The 20220-nt window shown below is 37.0% G+C and overlaps 1 protein-coding gene across 2 annotated transcripts in view; it reads left to right on the top strand.

The window, feature by feature from the left end:
* Nucleotides 1-20220, top strand: part of COL8A1 (collagen type VIII alpha 1 chain) — a 147799-nt gene that overhangs the window by 88003 nt on the left and 39576 nt on the right. For both annotated transcript variants that reach the window (XM_046003911.1, XM_046003910.1), the window contains exon 2: nt 6816-6936. The gene's annotated coding sequence lies outside the window, so the exon portion shown is untranslated. The remainder of the gene's footprint in view (nt 1-6815; nt 6937-20220) is intronic.

Genomic DNA, 20220 nt, shown 5'->3' with positions numbered 1-20220 from the left:
AATTCACAATTCTAGTTTTTGTCTTAGGCAATACAACCTTAAGTTTTTGTAAAAATCAGCTGAAGGACGAAGTCCTTCCTTCAAAGAAGGAAGACTTGAGGAAGAAAGGGAAATGAGCCCTTATACCCTCCAGTTCTCCAAATATTATTAATGAAACCAAATCAAACACACTACTCTATGAGAAGACAAAAATAGCTTCCAGATGAAATCAGAGAAGGAGGCAAACCATAAGAACTCTTAACTATGGGAAACAAACAGAGGGTTGCTGGAGGGGAGGAAGGTGATAACTGGGTGATAGGCATTAAGGAGGGCACTGATGGAATGAGCAATGGGTTTTGTACGTAACAGATGAATCACTAACTTCTACCTCTGCAACTAATAATACACTATGTGTTAATTAAATTGATTTTAAATTAATAAAAAAAGAAAGAGAAAAAAAATAGCTTCCAGAAACCCCAAATTGCCTCACCCAATTGTCTTTTTCTAAATGTTGGCATTTTTAAATAATTCAGATGCACAGTTTTAAGAAACTCGGATGCCCAATTTAATAACATTATTAATCAATGAACATTTACCTTGCTCCAGACAGCTGCCTGCATTAGTAAAGTAAAACACAGTGTTGAAAAATTTGGAACTAAACCCTGGGATAATGTCAGTGGGATAAGAACAGGCCGTTCTTCATTTGCCGATTCCTGATTCACTGACCTTCTTCCACATTGTGTGAAAGAATAGGATCTGTCTTCTCATTGCCTTTACTCATTTTTTGCACAGTTATAAGGATTAAATGAAACCATACAGATAACACAATTAGCACGACTGGCCCAAAAGACATGTTTATTAAACACGTATTTCCTTTCTCTTCAAGAATCATAAGAATGTGGCCAGCCTGCTTTGTGGAGGAAATTCAAAACTAGTGAGGACAGACTATGTTGAAACACTTATCCAAACTTGCGCCTGAGTGTCTGAATGTTATATAATTTCTGAAATGGTATGGCATATCTATAAATAGCAATTCAGATTTTTCTCGTGGATTTTATAGAAATGGATCTCATTACTGAGTAGAATCTTGTGATCGTCCCTAATACTGAGGCTCAACTACTGAGGGCTTGCCATTCCCAGAGTGAGTGACAAGACGAGCACTTTTAACTCCCGTCCACCCAATGGGGTACTTATGACATCTCTGCGTTTTAGAGGCTTGTATTTAACCAGTCTCAAAACAGAAACCCTGTTTTCAACACTTTCAGTGCTGAAAGGGGATATTTTACAAAGACTTGTTCCCTATCCAGTAAATAAATCACATGCCTTGTAGCAGTAAAAATATTGGTAGGAGGTGCATATCCTTCATTTCAAAGCAAGAAGCCTGTTGAGTGGTGGTAGGGTTTTAAAAGTATCTGATTTGACAGGAGAGCTCTCATCATACTCCTGAAATAATTTTGCACTGTTATGATTTTGTTTGCGGTTTTTTCTTTTTTCAAAATTGAAGCAATGTACTTAACTTTAATCAGAACCATCAAAGCTTTAAAAAATGCCCATATAACTTAAAATTTCTGGGCTTTTTTTTTTAATGATGTCAAATGCTGTTTCTTTTGCACTGCTAAGCTATGTTTCAAAACTACAAGAAGTATTTCCAATGCATCCAGCAAATATTTGTGGAACACCTACCATGTGCCAGGCCTACTTCTCGTTGCAAGGGATGTTACAGTAAACAAAACACACACGTTCCCTGCTCTCAAGGTGGGGTGGAGAGAGAGGAAGCATTGGTGTTGAGGCAGATTATAAATGAGTAAAAATGTATAATTAAGCAAGGAAGATAAAACTGCTACTCTGCAACCAAAGAAGATTAGATTAGAGATACATGAAGATGAGTGGTTGACTTCAGGTTAAATGGTGAAGAGAAACCACTCTAAGGAAACAATATTCACAGTGAGATTTAAGTGGCGAAAGGCCCAGCTATGCATGGTTTTGGGAAAGAGCATTTCAGACAAGGAAGAGCAAAGGCCTGAAGGTGGAGCCCAGCAAAAATGTTTTCTACAAGGAGAAGACCAGTGTGGCTGGAGAATAAGGGACAAGGGGCAGAAGGGGTAAAATCAGGAGGTGGGCAAAGTAGGAATCATATTGGGCACGGAAGCCAGAAAAAAAGTTTAGGTCTGTTCTAAGTGCCATGAGGAGCTATTGGGTGTAAGGGGGTGGGGTGGTTAAGCAGAAGAATAGCATGATCTGATTTACTTTTCCAACCTTTACCCCATCTGCTGTGTGGAGATTAGATACATTTTAAATGCAACTAGAATCACTGAAGGATGGTAAGCAAGAAAATTGATGGGGCTGCGTTTGCTTTTGTTTTTGAGATTTCTCTAACGTGTAAGGACTAGACAATGGTGGAAAGCGATATACAGAGGGAACCAGAGTGGAAGAAATTTTAGTAAACTGGGAAGTAATGTGAATTGGGATATGGAGCTCAGATGGTGTCCTCAGATTGTAAGAAAAGAAACAACACGTATTAAGAAACTATTATGCTTATTTTTATAAAAGTAATCTCTTAATTATCACTACCGCCAGTGGTATAGTTACTTAGCTCCATTTTTCTTATCTGAAAACTGAAACTTGGGGAGAGATAAATCAAATTTCCAAATATCCAGCCAAAGTAAATGGCAAATCCATGATTCAAAGCTTGGTCTATGTGACTTAAAGTCCTGGTATTTTTCTACTGTAGTATGGTGTCCGTAGGTCAGAATCAACAAAATATCTTTGAAATTTCTTTCTAAATAATAAAATAATATTTTGTATAATAAAATACATGGTTTATTTAATGGTACTGATTGACATTTAGCTTGTTTCTATATTTTTGTTCCTATAAACTGTGAAAAACATTTTATATGTTATTTTACTTCATTTCTGATTACTTTCTCATCCAGATTCCTAGATTCTAGTGATATCAAAGAATAGGATATTCTTAAAACTCTACTCATGTAATATCAATTTATTTTCCAGAAAACTTGTACCATTTAAACTGCCATTAATCAACATTAAATACAATTTTTATCTTTGCCAGTTTGATAACCAAACTTTTAACTCTATTATTTAATTCATACTAGCTTTATTTTCTAATGAGATTGAACATTTTTTACATGTTTCTTAGCCTTTTCATTTTTCTTTTGTGAATTTTATGTTCACTTAATTGACCATTTTCCTACATGGTGTTGCTATTTCTTTCTTGGTGATTTGTAAGAGCTCTTTATATATAAAGAGATATAGATAGATAGATAGATAGATAGATAAAAAGAATACTAAGACTGCCTTTAACTAATCAACTTTTGCAAATAACATCCCAGAGAATATTTCACTTTAGTTTTTAAATTTTCATTGTAAAAATATCATACATACAAGAGGCTATGCTCCAGTTACCTACTGCTGTATTACAAGTCATATCAACATGCGGTGGCTTCAAACAAACATTTTATTTTTATCTCATTATTTTATGGGTCTTGGCTGGTTGCTTCTTCTGCTCTTATGGCTTACTCACCTGGCAGATAGGCTGTTCTAAAGAGCCCCAAATGGCTTGACTCACATGTTTAGTGATCTGGTGAGGGTAGAAGGAAGACCGAGTTCCGCCGGCCTGGCCACCTGCAGCACCAGTGCATGGCTGCCAATCCACATGGTCTCAGGGGGAATGACACATATTCCTTAGAGGCCCAGGACTCCAAAAGACAGCATCTTAGAAACTAGGCAACATCTTTGTTGCTGGGCTTGTATGAGTCTTGTATGAGCCAAGCTCACAGGTCATATAGTAACATCTCCACTGCACCCTCTTGGTCTCAGCAGTCACCAGTTCTCCCAGATTCGATGGGAGGGAACACAGAGGAGGACCAAAGAATTTGTGGCGATGTTTTCAAACCCTCGATAGGGTATCAAATTGCTTAAAGAATTAAGCAAACTCCCCTTTACCTTTTAATTTTGTTCATAATTTTTAAAAATTTTTTAAATTTCTTTTCAGTGTACCAGAATTCATTGTTTATGCACCACACCCAGTGCTCCATGCAATACATGCCCTCCATAATACCCACCACCAGGCTCACCCAACTTCCCAATCCCCGCCCCCTCAAAACCCTCAGATTGTTTTTTAGAGTCCAGAGTCTCTCATGGTTCATCTCCCCCTCCATAATGTTTTTATATGCAACTGGTTTTTAATAATTTATATCACTCATCTCTTTTTTTCTTAGTGATATTTTCCATTGCTTTTTAATTCATTTCTTTAAATTGTTTTCAAAGTGTCTGTCTACAAAATCAAGGACATTATCAAATGATATATTTGGAGAAATGACTTTAAGGTCTTTAGATGCTTTATTATGTATTATAGCTGGATTCACTTAATTTAATTTTTAATCCTTTTCGTCCTTAAATTGCCATCATTGACACATATGAAAATTCAATTAAATATGCAGGTTGAACCATACGTCTAATTATGCGGTTGCTGTGTGGAGGCAAAGTAAAAAAAAAAAAAAGAAGAAGAAGTCTAGCTAAATAGTTCATGCTTAGTACGTGGCCACATTTCTGGCTCACTCTTCCGAAATGAACTAAAATACAATGAGCTACTTATGGCCCATGTAGCTCGTAGTTCTTTTCAGGTCTTACAATCCATGTTTGAAAATTGAATAATTTGATTTATTTTTTAAGTGGTGATGGTAGCATACTCTCTTACAGTGTTTTAATTGGCAAAGAAAAAAAGTGTTATCCCATAACAACAACAAAAAAGCAGTAATTATTTTAAAGGACATTCTTCTGGCTACTAGAGAGGAAAGAACTCACTTTAAACGTGTTGTAAACACTCAATAAATGCTAAGTGATGATACTCATCTCATGTTCTAAAAATGCCATTGGGGTCTTGTCTTTTATTTTCTCTGCTTCCAGAGTTGCATTTCAAAAACTGGTTTTGTCATCTATCTGGGTGTGGAACCGTGAAAACTGCAGAGAGATGTAAAAGGAATAAGATGTATGACACACACCTGGTAGTGATCCTCAGCATTTCTGTCCATCCTCTGTATCTTTCTCCTATTTTATTTTCACCGTATCTAGGAAAAAGTGAATTTTGGAAGAAGATACTGGAAAAAATCCTGTTGTCTAACAGTTAACCACCATGAGGGCAGAGGCCTCTGTTTTTTTCCCAACATTTATGCACTGCGCCTTGCACATAGCAGTGCTCTGTGAATATTTATTGAGGAATAATTTGGGCAAAGGCACAGAAGTATTATCAGTCTGTTCCTCCTGTCCAGTGTGAATCTGAAGAGTTTCTTTTTCATGGAGGCAGCTGTTGGGCTAGTATCTCCTTCACACCTGTCCTTGTTAACTGCCAGTCACACTAAACAGCAATGAACTGGAAGTCAATCCTGGAGTCCACTTACCATCATTGACCTTTATTGCTAGAGATCATTTGAGATCCCGCAGCTTTCTAGAGTCCGTGTTCTCAAGTCACCTGTGGTGAACCCAAACTTGTATCTGAGTATCCACAAGCTGAGCCAAGTTCAGAGTGTTGGTGCATCCAGCCATCAGGCCTATGTACATGCGTCAGAGCCCGGGCCTTGTGTTTTGGGAACACTTGGGTTTTATTGACATTCAACAGCTAGAAGACATTCAAGTACTTCTTCATTTCATGTTAAATACAGAATACAAAAAAAAAACTCGAGATCTATAGTCTCCATTAGCCACAAGTAGATCTTTCCATTTAAGTTTATTAAAATGAAATAAAACAAAAAACTCAATTCCTCACTCATACTAGCTACCTTTTAAGAACTCAGTAGTCATATACAACGAGTGGCTAACACAGAGAATAGTGAGATAATTAACATTTCCCTTATCACAGAAAGTTTTACTGACTATTACTACTCTACAATATATCACATATATCACACTGCAGAAATCTAAATTGGATACCCAATTTAAATTCTCCACTTACTTCGTAAGCAACCAATCATGACTTTCAAGCCATTTTAATTATCTAAATGTCTGACGTTGTTCCTGTTTAAATCTTTTTTGAGAAACAAATGCAGAGAATATTTCTGAAACAAGTCTCTATGAAATATATCACAATAAGTTAGAGAGTATCTGTTATCTAAAACACAGTTAAATTTCTGAAAATTGAGTCCATATGATTTGTAAAAAGTCTAAATTACAGATGACTTATAAAGCACATTTAATTAATTAAATTACAGCAAAAGCTCAAATGAAAACCTGAAAGTGTTGCCAAATTAAAATTCTATCAGATCCGACTTGATAAATAACAAAGAACAATTTCTAACTCAAATGCTGTTGTATGCAAATTAGATGGAAACCTGTTGCTGGAAAAATTTACTTTTCTTAAATAAGTTTAACTTTTCTCCCTTAAGCATTACTTTCTTCCTCATAAATTTGCTTCCTCTGTAGCAAATGCCAAATCCTTTCTAAATTATCTTAAATCTGTATTAATGGGAATTAAATGAATGAGAACTTAACACATAGTATAACCATGAAAAGCAATAAAGGTATACAATAGATTGTTCATCTGGACAAAAACCTCTATAGAGTATATGTATTAAAATAAATAAATCTGTATTTGCATATGTACAAACACAAAGAATTATTCTCTCCTAATCACTATACAAGAATCTCTATCTTCTAAATGTACACTTACATTTTGTTAAATAATATTTTTTTACTGAAGCATGTACTTATACAATCTTATTATATAATTTCTCCTTTGACCCCAAAACAATATACTTTGATAATTACTCAGCTTCTTGTTGTCTTCCAATTGAGTAGAATTATCCTCTTTTTTCCTACCTCAGAAGCTATTCTGGAAAGTGAAGCAGCATCTGGAGAAGAGAAAGAAACCTGCGGTAGGCGTGCCACAAGAAAGCACAAGCAAGGACACCGGTTCCTGATTGCACAGGCTGGCCAAGTCTAAATGTAAGTGTGAGCAGCAACGGTGGGTGGTGCAGCGGCCTGGCCCTGGGTGGTCCACAGGCCAACTGCAGACTGAAGTCACTGTCCCTGAGCACAGGGGCCATTGGCAGACACTGGGGTATCCGGCCTGCTTGCAGTTCCTATGTCCCATCCGCATCTTCATTGCTGCAAAAAGCCTGGAGACCATCACTAATGCCAGGTTTTTAAATCCCCCAGGGTAAAATACATGTGCAGAGTGTGATTCTAGCTGATTTTTAAGCCCAAGCATGTTGAATAGAGTCTTAAAATAATTATTTCCATAGGACCTGACTAGGTATCCAAGTGTTCAGCAGATGCTAGCAGCTAGATTTTGCCGAGGAAAATTGCTAACTTAAGCTTCTTCTCATGATTCAGCAGAGAGTTTTAAGTAATAAAAGATCTGGAGATTTGTAAAATAAATAATTCCAGTGCAAATGGGAAAATTAAAGTAATCTTATCATCTCCCAGTCATGTCTGTATGTGCTTTTCTACTATTATCAAATTTCTCTTAATCAGGCCAAGGTTCTGTTGGCTTTTTTTTTTTTTTTTTTGGTCTGGCTGATACTTTATAGTTTTGAGTTATGAGCTGAAATGAAGAAATGATGCCTTTCAGATGACTGAAGTGACATGTATTAAATTTCTGTAATCTAGGATGTATGAAACAGAGTGAGATATAACAAATGCAGCTTTATTCATGTATAATATTGAATATATCCACAATTAAAAACCAACGGCATGCCAATATTTCTTATTCTATGATTGATCTCTTAGTTGAAACATAAAGTACACCATTAACTTTTGAACTTTGACTGGAAAAAGGAAAAACACCATTCATTTCTAACGAGTAGACATTATCTCATAGTATCCACAGCCATCCCATGGTTCTTACCATTGCCTGGTCTTAAGTGTGACTTTTGGACACCCAACTCAATATTTCCTGATATTCAATAGCACAATGGCTTTTCATAGTCTATTTCATTTTATTTGGTTATTTGAAGACTAAAGAGTTAAGATTCCTCAGATTTTTACATTCTTGCTCAAGGTGCACTTGAACAAAAAGAAATGCATAACATTGGGCCCTGCAGCTAATGCCACAGGACCACATCCTGTCTAAAACGAATCCGTTCAGAATTTTTGAAGAAATGCAAATACTTTAATGATTTTCCTAAGGTATCACATTTTTACTACAGGTACCTCTAATTGTTTTGGCTGGATTCCATCAAAGCCAGATGTTAATCAAATGAAATATTTATAATGCAAAACCATTGAGTAAAAAATAGATGTCCGTTTAAGCAACAGCTTAGAGGACTCAAACCAATCGTGTATTTTGGAAAAGCTGATGAAGGAGGTATGACTCTGTTACATTCATAATGTCAGGGTAAGGCTCTGAACTCAATCCAAAGAAATTTTATAATTGTTGCAATCAACTACAGGCTCGGCTTCTGGATTTCTGCTAACAAAATCTTGCTGCCAAGGACATTGATGGGCTCACCCAGTAAAAAATTATAATAATAATGTTGAACTAAATCATAAAAATACAGGAAGTGGTTATTATAGGGTAGAGGAGAGAAATTGCTTGCAAAGTTATGGTGGAAATATCAAAAATACATTTTATTGGACTTTTAAAAAATTAAGCTTTGTTTTTACACTAGGGTGCAAAAACAATAAAATGTAAAGGTTACTCAAAAAATGATTTCAGGGGCGCCTGGGTGGCTCAGTGGATTAAGCCGCTGCCTTCGGCTCAGGTCCTGATCTCAGGGTCCTGGGATCGAGCCCCGCATCGGGCTCTCTGCTCTGCAGGGAGACTGCTTCCTCCTCTCTCTCTGCCTGCCTCTCTGCCTACTTGTGATCTCTCTCTCTGTCAAATAAATAAATAAAATCTTTAAAAAAAAAAAACGATTTCATTCAATAGTCAACAGCAATAATTCAGCAAATGAAAATAAAAGTTACATTTATTCAACATAGTCATCAACTCAGGCAGGCCAAAGCTTATATATGATAACTTTCTAATAAAAATAACCAGCTGAAAGTCATTTTAAAGAAAGAATTTTGACAGAGAAAAGAATAAAGAACTTTTTGAATGGGTTTCTTTTCCGGTGAAAACAAACTTGGTTTGTACCTAATTTCACATAGTATATAGCTCTAGATATTTTGTGTGGTTTTTAAAGTTCCATGAAGAAATTCATTTGAAATGAATTTAGAAAAAAACAAAAAGAAATGTAAATATGAAAACCATGATAGACTTACAGTTAGAAAAATGGAAATAACTCATGATAGCTAATCCTCTGTGTGCTCTCCAAAAGTAAAGAATGCTAATTTTAAAATTACTTTTGAATAATCTGGAGTTACCCTTCTGATTATCTTTTTACTTTCTGAAAATATAGATTATGGAATCATATGTCATAGATATTTTGGTAGAAATTTCCATATTTTCTTCAAGTTAAATAACATATATCTCTAAGTGACAATTATCATGGAAATAAATCCCTTTCACTCATTAAAGTACCTAATGGGCCTTACACACAGTAAACTTAACACTTAAATAGTATGGATTGAATGGAATTATTCCCACTTTCTGTTCAGAGATAAATGTATCTCTTGCATTGACACTAGAGAGGTATCTCACACGTGAGAATTAATGAGCTACATCTGTAACCAAAAATATCCGTGGAAAACCTGCTGAATTGATCCATATCTGTTTTATTAATCAAGCCCACTGCAGAAGGGCTTTCTTGTGGTTCTACTACATTTTGGAGGTAAATAGAGTAGGGATACCGCAGTTCAATTTAGAAGTTGTCTGAAACATTGAAGAACGTAGGGTTTTAGATTATATGACAGCAATAAAGTCTAATCCTTGATGGTTGTAATTCTGATATATAAGTATGTAAATATCTTATATGTATAATTTTAACTTCAGAACATTATGACAATTGTCAAGAAGACCCTAACCATTTAAGATGGAATTTACTTCTTACTGACACTCTCTTCCTTATTTCTTTTTTGAAGTAGAAAAGTTTGGAGGTTTTTTGTTTTGTTTTGTTTTTTTAAAGCTAGCTTGGTACGAACGGCTTTAGTTGAAGCAGATGGCTGGAAGTCAGAATCCCCAGATTCTATCCTTGATTCTCCTACCAGCGGGGAATGTGGCCTTCGGCAAGTCATGAGAGTACATCTACAATAACAGGGCTAATAATGTCTTACATATGTATGGTGCTTTCTGATCTAACAGAGCACTTACACATACAATATCTTATTTAATCTTACACCCAGCCTCCTAAGAGGAGTATGGCAGTTACTAACAACCTCCATTACAGAGAGCAGAAATTTGAGGCCCAGAGACACTAAGTCACTGTTCACAGCAACTTTGATATCAAATGTCAGAGCCAAGAACAGGCACACAAGATTCCAAGCTGGTCTCTCTCTTCTCACCTCTAAGCCATGCTGCCAGCCTCTGGTGCCTCCAAAGCTGAAATGATTAGAGCAGCACTGCCCAATATGGTAGCCACGAGCCACATGGCTTGAGCACTTGAAATGTGGCTAGTCCCAGTTGAGATGTATTGTGAGTGTAAGACACACGTGGGATTTCTAAGACTTTGAATGAAAACACAAAGAATGTAAAATATCTCAAAACCTCTTCTATCAATTGTACATTAAGATGACCATATTTTGGATATCTTGAGTTAAATAAATATATTTAAATTTATCTCACCTGTTTATTTTAACTTTTCTAATGTGGCTCCTAGAAGATGTGAAGTCGTATATGTTTCTCTTTGTTTCTATTGTCTGAAAGGCTCTCATCGTTTCTACGGGATAGAGCTGGACTAGAAGATTCCAATGTTCAGACTTTTCACAGTACTGGGCTTATTTATGCATCTGTCTTGATATGGCTGAGACAAATTTCCAAAGATTCTGTCACACATAGAGCAAAGCAGATTCACAGTTGTAATTTCGTCATCAATTTTGGTCATTCTCATATATCTTCCATATGTAGGGGAAATGTCAAACGTCATTAACTGATGCTTCAAATTACTCATTCATTTAAAGGGGTCATATTATACTTGCTGAATGCTTGAAAAGCTTAAAGTACAAGAACCATGGAAAGAACTATAAATTATATTTATGACTCTGCAGCACACTATTTTAAAATATGTTCCCATTAAACATTATGAGTGAATGAGACATTGGAGTATTAGGTGATACAGGCAATGTAAAATAGCAATTATATATAAATTTATTATAAAATATGGCATATTTTATTCTCCCTACCAACTCTTTAAGACATTTTATATATAACCCCTGAAACAGGAACTTATTCCTGTTTTGAAAAATCTAACTGAAAGTCCTCAGGAAAAAAATGGATTTCTATTCAGGAGAAAAAAATATATATGGAGTAAAAAATAGCCCAAATCACTGAAAGCTAACATCTACTTGGCATTTATTATGTGGCCTCAGCACTCTGCTGAGAGTTAGACCAAGATTATCTCATTTGGGGATTTGAAAATCCACAGTGGGGGGGCAGAAGCTAAGCTCTTAACCATTGCTGTCTATTACTGCAATGTTATTAGGAATCACAGAGAAACCTATCAAAAATATTCAAGTATTTGGAATTTATTCTCTTTTATCCATTTCAAATCCACAAGTGTTTATCCAGCAAATACAGGGATCAGGAATAGCTCTAGACATTGAAGGAATATTGAGTCATAAGACCAGAGCCCTGCCCTCGAAGAGTAGAGAGTTGGTAGGCTTGAGAACACGTTTTTGAAAAATACATACCACCAAACAAGATTATATGAAGGTGGAGTTACTTTTTACTTTTTAAAGGTTGCAATAAGAGTCTTTGTTATTTTCTCGATGTTACGTTATGACAGAAATCTTTTTAACACTGCTCCCAGTGTGTTGAAACTTGCCTGTTGTTTATAAAGCAAAGGTCTCAGGTTAAAAAACAAAAACCCACAAAACCCCAAAACAGTGTGGTATGAATTTCAGAGGTGCGATTCCCTCCATATTTTATATCCACCTGGAGGAAAGTGGGCTGAAATGATCTTAAATATTTTCTGGAAAAAGGAGAATTAAAATGAACAAACAGAAAGGGACTTAAATCAAAATGGCACTGAAAATCACAAAACAGTGAAAACTAAAGAGTTTTATAACTTTTTATATGATGATAATAATATGTTACCTTTGAAGGTAGGGATTAAAAGTTGTGTAAAGTAGCTAATTATATATTAATTTTAAAAGAATTTGTCAAAATGTAGAACTTGTTGCCAATTCTCTAGTGTTCTTGCTTACCTAGAATAAAACAAAAATAAAATAACCAACTGTGGGTGGCAGAATTGTAGACATCTCAATGTCCTTAATTACACTTTTCTGTAATAGTTTCAGAATAAATATGCATTGCTTTTATAATAAGTAAATAGAAAAACTTCTGTAATCAACTCCAAAAGTCCCTACAAATGAGAAAGGCAAAAATTGAGAGGAGTAAAATGCAAATTTTGTTCTTAATCACAAAATTTAAAAATAATAATACATTTTATAGGTTCTTCTTTCAGGCATTATTACCCTTCCTTTATTGAAGATAAATCACCCTGTGGACTATTCAAATTCTCTAGACAAGAAAGGTGAACATTGGGTTAGGTTTTCTAGACTTTCTTAAGAAAGTGGTTTGCCCTCAGCTGTGAATACAAGTGTTAAGATCAAGGTTATAATATGAACTCTGAAGCTCTGAACTGTTATCACAGCAATCAAAAAAGGACAGCACCATGTAAAATGCAACTTGTCCACCTTGAAACAAATTGACCATTCATCATTGCCGGGGGAGTCTGCCTAAAGCTGGCCTTGGTTCTTAGCCCCGGAGATGTGTGAAATGTCATGTGAGAATATATCATATAGTCACATCTTTGAGCTGGATAGATTCTTAGAGATCCTCAAAGGTGAAATGTGAAGTATTTTAAGCATCCCATTTAAAAATTCCTGGAGAGGGGCGCCTGGGTGGCTCAGTGGGTTAAATCCTCTGCCTTCGGCTCAGGTCATGATCCCAAGGTCCTGGGATCGAGCCCCGCATCAGGCTCTCTGCTCGGCAGGGAGCCTGCTTCCCTTCCCCTCTCTCTGGCTGCCTCTCTGCCTATCTTGATCTCTGTCTGTCAAATAAATAAATTTAAAAAAAAAATTCCTGGAGAAATATTTGGTTTGATAACTTCTTTTACGGAAACAAAACTAAAATTTTACTACCAAAAAAAAAAACCTCAGAAATGAGTTCTTTGGGCCATTTAATCATTAAATCATAAATCCACAGAAAGGAGCCTTCTAGATTATCTCATCCAATACCAATATTTTGCAGATGAGAAAACTAAGGAGCAGAAAAATTAATTTCTCAGGAAATTCCTTGAGTTAAAAAAGAAAGGCTATCAAAATCCTCCTGAGTTTATGCATGTATGAAAAATATGCTTATAATAAAATTATATGTATTAAAAACATTCCTCTCACCTCAAAACTATATACTTACTATGCATTATGGAGATTGTTGTGAACAAGTAAATATCAAGGCTCTTTTTCCAAGTTCAATACCTGTCTAAGAAATAGAAAATAGTAGTAACACCAGATTTTAAAGAAAATAGAACAGGGGGCGCCTGGGTGGCTCAGTGGGTTAAACCGCTGCCTTCCGCTCAGGTCATGATCTCAGGGTCCTGGGATCGAGTCCCGCATCGGGCTCTCTGCTCAGCGGGGAGCCTGCTTCCCTCTCTCTCTCTCTCTGCCTGCCTCTCTGCCTTGTTGTGATTTCTCTCTGTCAAAAAATAAATAAAATCTAAAAAAAAAAAAAAAAGAAAATAGAACAGTACATGCGTTTCTATTATCATCTATAAAATAGGAATAAGAGTAGAGGATCACAAAGTTGTTTAAGAATTAAACTAATAGGGGCACCTGGGTGGCTCAGTGGGTTAAGCCTCTGCCTTCAGCTCAGGTCATGATCTCAGGGTCCTGGGATTGAGTCCTGCATTGGGTTCTCTGCTAGGCAGGGAGCCTGCTTCCTCCTCTCTCTCTCTCTCTCTCTCTGCCTGCCTCTCTGCCTACTTGTGATCTCTGTCAAATAAAGAAATAAAATCTTTAAAAAGAAAAAAGAATTAAATAGTACATGTAATATGTTTAGTGCAATACTTGCTGCATAGTTAATATTCAGTAAGTGTCAGCTATTAGTAGTAGTAGTAATGTCATTATTATTTATAACATGGTAATTCCTCCACATACATACACCCTACCCCTCTATCAACCCAAACTCTTGTGATTCGACACACTGTTTGATGGCCCTACGCCCTTGCATATGTGGTTCTCCTTTTTTTAATATCCTTTCCCTGCTTCTCCTGGTGAACTCCTATCCATCACCCCGAAGTTCAGCTTTGAAGCTTCCTCCTCTTACATATCTTCCCTAAGATAGGTAAGACATTGCCTTTGCCTGTCTTATTTGCTCTCATCCATTTTCCAAGGTACCCTGCATATAAGCCTCTCCTAGCAATTGAGAATGTGGCTGTTTTTTACTTGATCCTCCTCACTTCCAACACACACACGCACACACAAACACACAAACACAAACTTAAACACATACACACACATAGGATTGAAAATGCATCACACTCCATTTTTTATCCCTATAGAAATGTCAGTTGTAACGAATGGACCAACTCCTGTATAAGAAGATACTTTTTTTTCCCCCTTTGTGAGTAGGAATCAGGCTAGAATGTGTACTTGGTAGCCTTAGTTGTGAGGGGGAAATTGAGTGAGGGTTGGAAAAACCGGGGGATGCAACTTGGCAGCCCTGGGACCTGGCTCTGCCAAAAGTTAACCCTGTGGTCTTCAGTGAGTCATTTAACTTCTCTGGACTCAGTTTCCTTCTCAGCAAAATGAGCGGGTTGTGCAAAATATCCTCTGAGGAACCGCCCAGTACCAACATGTATTTGATGCTGAACAGTGATTCATCTCAGTGATTCCCTAACTTAAGCAGATGTCAGAATCATCAGGAGGGCTTGTTAAAACAGATTCCTGGTCAGCAGGTCTGAGATGGGGACCAAGTATTTACATGTTAACAAGTTCCCAGGTGATGCTGAGAGACCCATTTGGAGAATCACTGATGAATCTTATTAACACAGGACTGGGACACTGTCCTGCAGTCACCTGGCCAAGGGTATTCCTGATATGCAAATTCACGATAGGATGGAGGCAGGGAAATGCAGGCTTCTGTGACACACCATAAGGAGGACTGGAAGCCTGTGGGTAGGTCCCAAAAGCGGCCAGAGAAGGCAAATTTTGCTGATCGAAACTGTTCTGTTAAAGACCCACCTTGTGGGGAAGAGGCAGCCTGAGTTCCCAATGCTGTGAGGCACTGAAAATAGACTCCAAGGTCTGACCCATCTGCTAAAACCGATGGCTGCTGAAGTCACAGTGGATTACAGTTGCCATCTAGCGATGGTTTTCAATTACTGCATCTAGAGATGACAATGAAGAGTTTTCTTTGGAACAATGCTTTTTTTTTTTTTTCCCCAAAACTGTGTTCAAGATGAGAACCCCTAAGAACAGGCTCTAATGCACTTCAGTATTGTCTACGTTTGTATCTAGGTATAAAAGTAAATATTTATCTAGCACTTCCTAGGTACCAGGCGCTGCTCTAATACTTAATATATGTTCAGTTATACATAGCAGCCCAATGAGTTCGATACAATTATTATTCCTGTTTTCCCAGAAAGGAAATATAACAAGATTTTTTAAAATTTTTAAAAATTTAAGAACCTTGCCTGAGGCTGCCCAACCAGTAAAGCAGTACAGCTGGAATTGAACCCAGACCACTTCCAGAGAGAGATTGCTCTAGTTAACCTGTCTTATATTGGCAATTTAAAACAGTTACCAAAACAATCCTTACCTGTAAATAGTTTTGAGGTCCCAGGTCAACGTCTGAAAAAACTCATAAAATACATACTGACACAAGAGTTTTTTCTGATTCTTCCAAATGAAATTAATTCATGTAGATAAAGACGTGCTTCTACCCACACAAAAAGAGCACCAACTTGGAATCAATTTCCAACTTGTTATGCATCCTTAGACAACTCACTTAACCTCTCTGGGCTCCACTTTCTTCATCTATAAAGTAGAGGGGAAATTAAAATGTAATTTACATTTTTGGGGAGTTCTTTAAAACCAGACTGCATTTTTTTTTAAAGATTTTTTTTTTTTTTTTTTTTTGACAGACAGAGATCACAAGTAGGCAGAGAGGCAGGCAGAGAGAGTGAGAGGGAAGCAGGCTCCCCTCCGAGCAGAGAGCCCGACACGGGACTCGATCCCAGGACCCTGAGATCATGACCTGAGCGGAAGGCAGCGGCCTAAACCACTGAGCCACCCAGGCGCCCCCAGACTGAATTTTAGAGTTAGAGTTATCCAGGGTATGTGATCACAAGAGCAAATACTGAGAGGATGGGCAGTAACTGTATGGGTTTTTTCTTAAATGGTCCTACATGTGGGAAAAGAGCCAGGATGGAAGATTTGATCTTTGGGTCTATTGCCCAGAAGTGCAGTAAATAGCAACACTCATGGCATTTGCAGTGAAGTGAAGAGCTCACCCAGGGAGATTTAAGTTTTGCTTGTCTTCCCGGATGCTGCCCTTGTCCTGTGCACCTGAACTCTGTGCTCCTGCCTGTTTCAGCCTCCCAAGAGTCCTCACCAAAAGGCTCTTGTAGAAAACTCATGTCTTTGCTGATGGATTGAAATTCAAACCCCCTCACTTCAGACTCTTTTGTCAGAGATTTGCTTGGATTTAAAAACCTGGCTCTTGCTAATTCTTTGACCTTCTTATCTAAGACTTCTGATACTAAACTATTTCTTACCTCAATAAACCAAACACTTCAGAACAGTTACCAAAACAAAGTCCTAGTGGTTTCTTTGTATTGTGTGTTTATAATATGCTAAGATCTGCTGATGTTAAGATACTTGATAATGAAGGAAAATAAACATGTAGACAGAGCTATAGAAACAAAGGGTAATAATTTAAATAGAGTAAAATATCACTATCTCACTTTAATAGATTTTTATGTAATTCCAAGTATATGCATATATTTAAATCAACACAGCAAACTCAGAATTAAGCTAGAAAAAGTTTATTTGAGAACTTTATTTGAGAAATGAAGGAAATTGAAGCACAGAAATTTTAGATTATTGATTTATTTATCTGACAGAGAGACACACAGTGAGAGAGGCAACACAAGCAAGAAGAGTGGGAAAGGGAGAGAAGCAGGCTTCCTGCTGAGCAGGGAGCCCGACTCAGAACTTGATCCCAGAACCCTGGGATCATGGCCTGAGCGGAAGGGAGACACTTAACGACTGAGCCACCCAGGTGCCCCGAAGCACACAAATTGTAAATAGCTTCAGAAAAATAAGGTCCATATATCCCAATTTTTAGGTCTCTGCTTGCCCCCAAATTATGGTTTCTTTCAACAATAAAATCTTGACACAAGATGACTACCCTCTGACACTTTGAATGAGAAAGAAGTTCCTTGTACAAATATGGTAGAAGTAAAAGATTAATTAGACCTTAGGCATAGTAAAAAGTATTAATTCACTCAACAAACATGTGTTGAGAATCTACTATGTGCCTGGCACTGTTTTAAGTTTAGGGGATTTAGCAGTGAATGAAGTCAGAAATGACATTCCAGCTTCGAGCTTACATTCTATCTAGTTGAAGAGAAAACAATAAATAGGAAAACAAATAAATATGTAATACTGTGTCTGGTAATGAAGAAAAAACATTACCGGGGCATGGAGAGCATCGCTTTAAATCGAATGATCCAGGTAGACCTTTCTGCGATGACATTTGATCAGGGGTCTGAAGGAGGCTATCTTGTGCAGAGATCTGGAAGGGAATTCAGACAGAGAGAGAAGCAAGTGGAAAGTCCCAGGGTTGGGAGCCAGCTGGGCTTGCTCCAGAATAGCAAGGAGACCACGGGCCAGAGCACAATGACTAACAAGATGGTGTCCGGGAAGAGGGCAGGGTCATAGGATGCATGCCTTGTGGGCTGTGGAGGCAACTCGGAATTCACAGAAATTGAATAGGGAGGCATGGGATGGTTTTGACAGGGCCTGGTCTATACCATTAAATCATCATTCTCATTTCTCTGGGCAGATTAGACCAGGGCAAGAGTGGAAGCAGAGGCTTCAGTGAAGGGATTATAACAATGATCCAGGCAAAACATGATGGTGCCTTAGTAATAGTTGCTCAGGTTGCATTTTTATGAAGAGGTCCTAAAACCAGCTGATGCACTGGCTGTGTGAAAGAAAGACATCTCAAGCACAATTCCTATGTATCTAAAATAGTCCATTCATAGAAGCAGAAACAGAATGGTGGTTGCTAGGCACTGGGGGGAAGAGGAAATGGAAAGTTGTCATTAATTATGTATAAAGAGTCAGCTGTTCAAGATGAGTAAGTTCTAGAGATCTGTGATATCATGTTGTGCTTATTGTTAACCATATTGTCTTACGTTCTTAAAATTTCTTAAAATTAAAAAAAATTTCTTAAAATTTTATTAAGAAAGTACTAATAAATATAATTAATAAATTTATTTTATTTATGAATTAATAAATTGATAGGATATAATTAATAATTTAAAAATTAAAAATTATTAAGAAGGTAAATCCCATGTTACTTGTTCTTACCACAATGAAGAAGAAGGAGGAGGAAGAGGGGGAGAAGGAGGAGGAGGAGGAGGGAAAGAAAGAAAGGGAGGAAGGGGAGAAGAAAAAAAAAGTGTTGTTCTCCAAATAACACCAGACTTAAAAACTGCAGTAACTCTGAGAAATTATTTTTTTAGGGAAGTGAAAGTAGTTTTTCAACATTTTCTTTTGTGAGTCATGCAATGTCATTTAATCATAGCTTACCTCAAAACTTAAATTTGTAATGTTATTATGCATTTATCAAAATAAATACAAATTTGAAAAAGGGCTATATAAACTTTCAGAATCTTTGATGAAAAAAAAAAAAAAAAAAAGAATGTCTCCTAAACTTGGAGCCTGAACTAGAGAAGTAGTAACATCATTTTCCAAAGTAGGGAAGCCTGAGGTACAATTAGTTTTCCAAAACTTGTAGCCCTTTAACCCTCTAATTGTATTAGTTAATCTGACTTCAGAATTTTAAATTCAAGAATCTTTAAACTACATTACCACTTTTTAAAGAATGAGCCATGTACAGCACCAGTGATACCAGGCTACCACATGGAATTGCACTCTGAGAGAATTCTGAACCAGACAATCAGCCGGAGCTGCTGTAACGTTTCTAAATGTTCTTTTGTAAAATAGTTTCAAAGACCCATGACTAGAGAATTATAAAACTGTGTCTTCTGTTTACGACATGTTTAGAAATATGAAGAATGGAAGCAGAGCTCTCCAGGCTCTCAAGAAGCACAAGGTACAAATCCACGGTTCAGTGCAAAGGAATGTTAAATATCGGCCTGAGATTTATACTCTTGAGAAAGAAATGCTACAGTGGAATCAAGGAAGAAATGTGCTGGGTTTGTGAGCCAACAGCTCTTTCTTCATCTGGGTCAGGCAGCTATGTGGTACTGAGATTGGCCTCAAAGGTTTGGGGACAGTGAAGCCATATCACCCAAGCCTGATTGATAAGAGCAAGAAAAAACTTTTGGAGTGCAAGGACTTAACCAAAATCACCAATAAATCTAGGATAGAGTCAAAACTGAGTGAACAACAGTTGTTAAAATGGACAAAGAAATTACTGGATTCATATGTAGAGAAAACCAAAGGGACACTGAATTCCAAGGAAATTGGGACTATGGTTCCTTTGTCAGGTCCCCACTTATACAGAGAAGGGCTCCTTTCAACATTTTTGCTTGCCTGGTGGATACTAACTAGCTATGATCATTTTTGTAGAAGAAAAAGAAATGGAATTTAATGTTATATAAATTGTATAAAGACAGAGGTTTTCGTCTTTAGTGTTGTGTCCCCAGCAGTTAGAACTGTCCTTGGTACACACTGAGCACTGAGCAAGCCTTCACTGAATGAATTAAAACCTAAAAGTTGGAATGAATGGTTAAATCTAAGGAAGGAAAAACATCGTTTGTCGGGTGAAGCCTAATTAAAATGACAAGAGAAAAAGAAAAGTGTCTGCGGGAGCAAGACTGGCCTAATATGCTCTTTCCCTCTGGTGTCACGACGGAGTTCTCATTGTCCTATATATTTACATCATACACTGACGTTGACCAAGCCTTAGTGGGTCTTTATCTTTCACAG

The sequence above is a fragment of the Meles meles genome, chromosome 4 (assembly GCF_922984935.1).
Source record: "Meles meles chromosome 4, mMelMel3.1 paternal haplotype, whole genome shotgun sequence".
Classification (NCBI taxonomy): domain Eukaryota; kingdom Metazoa; phylum Chordata; class Mammalia; order Carnivora; family Mustelidae; genus Meles; species Meles meles.
Note: the sequence above shows the minus strand (reverse complement) of the source record. Positions and strands in the feature narration are given on the sequence as shown.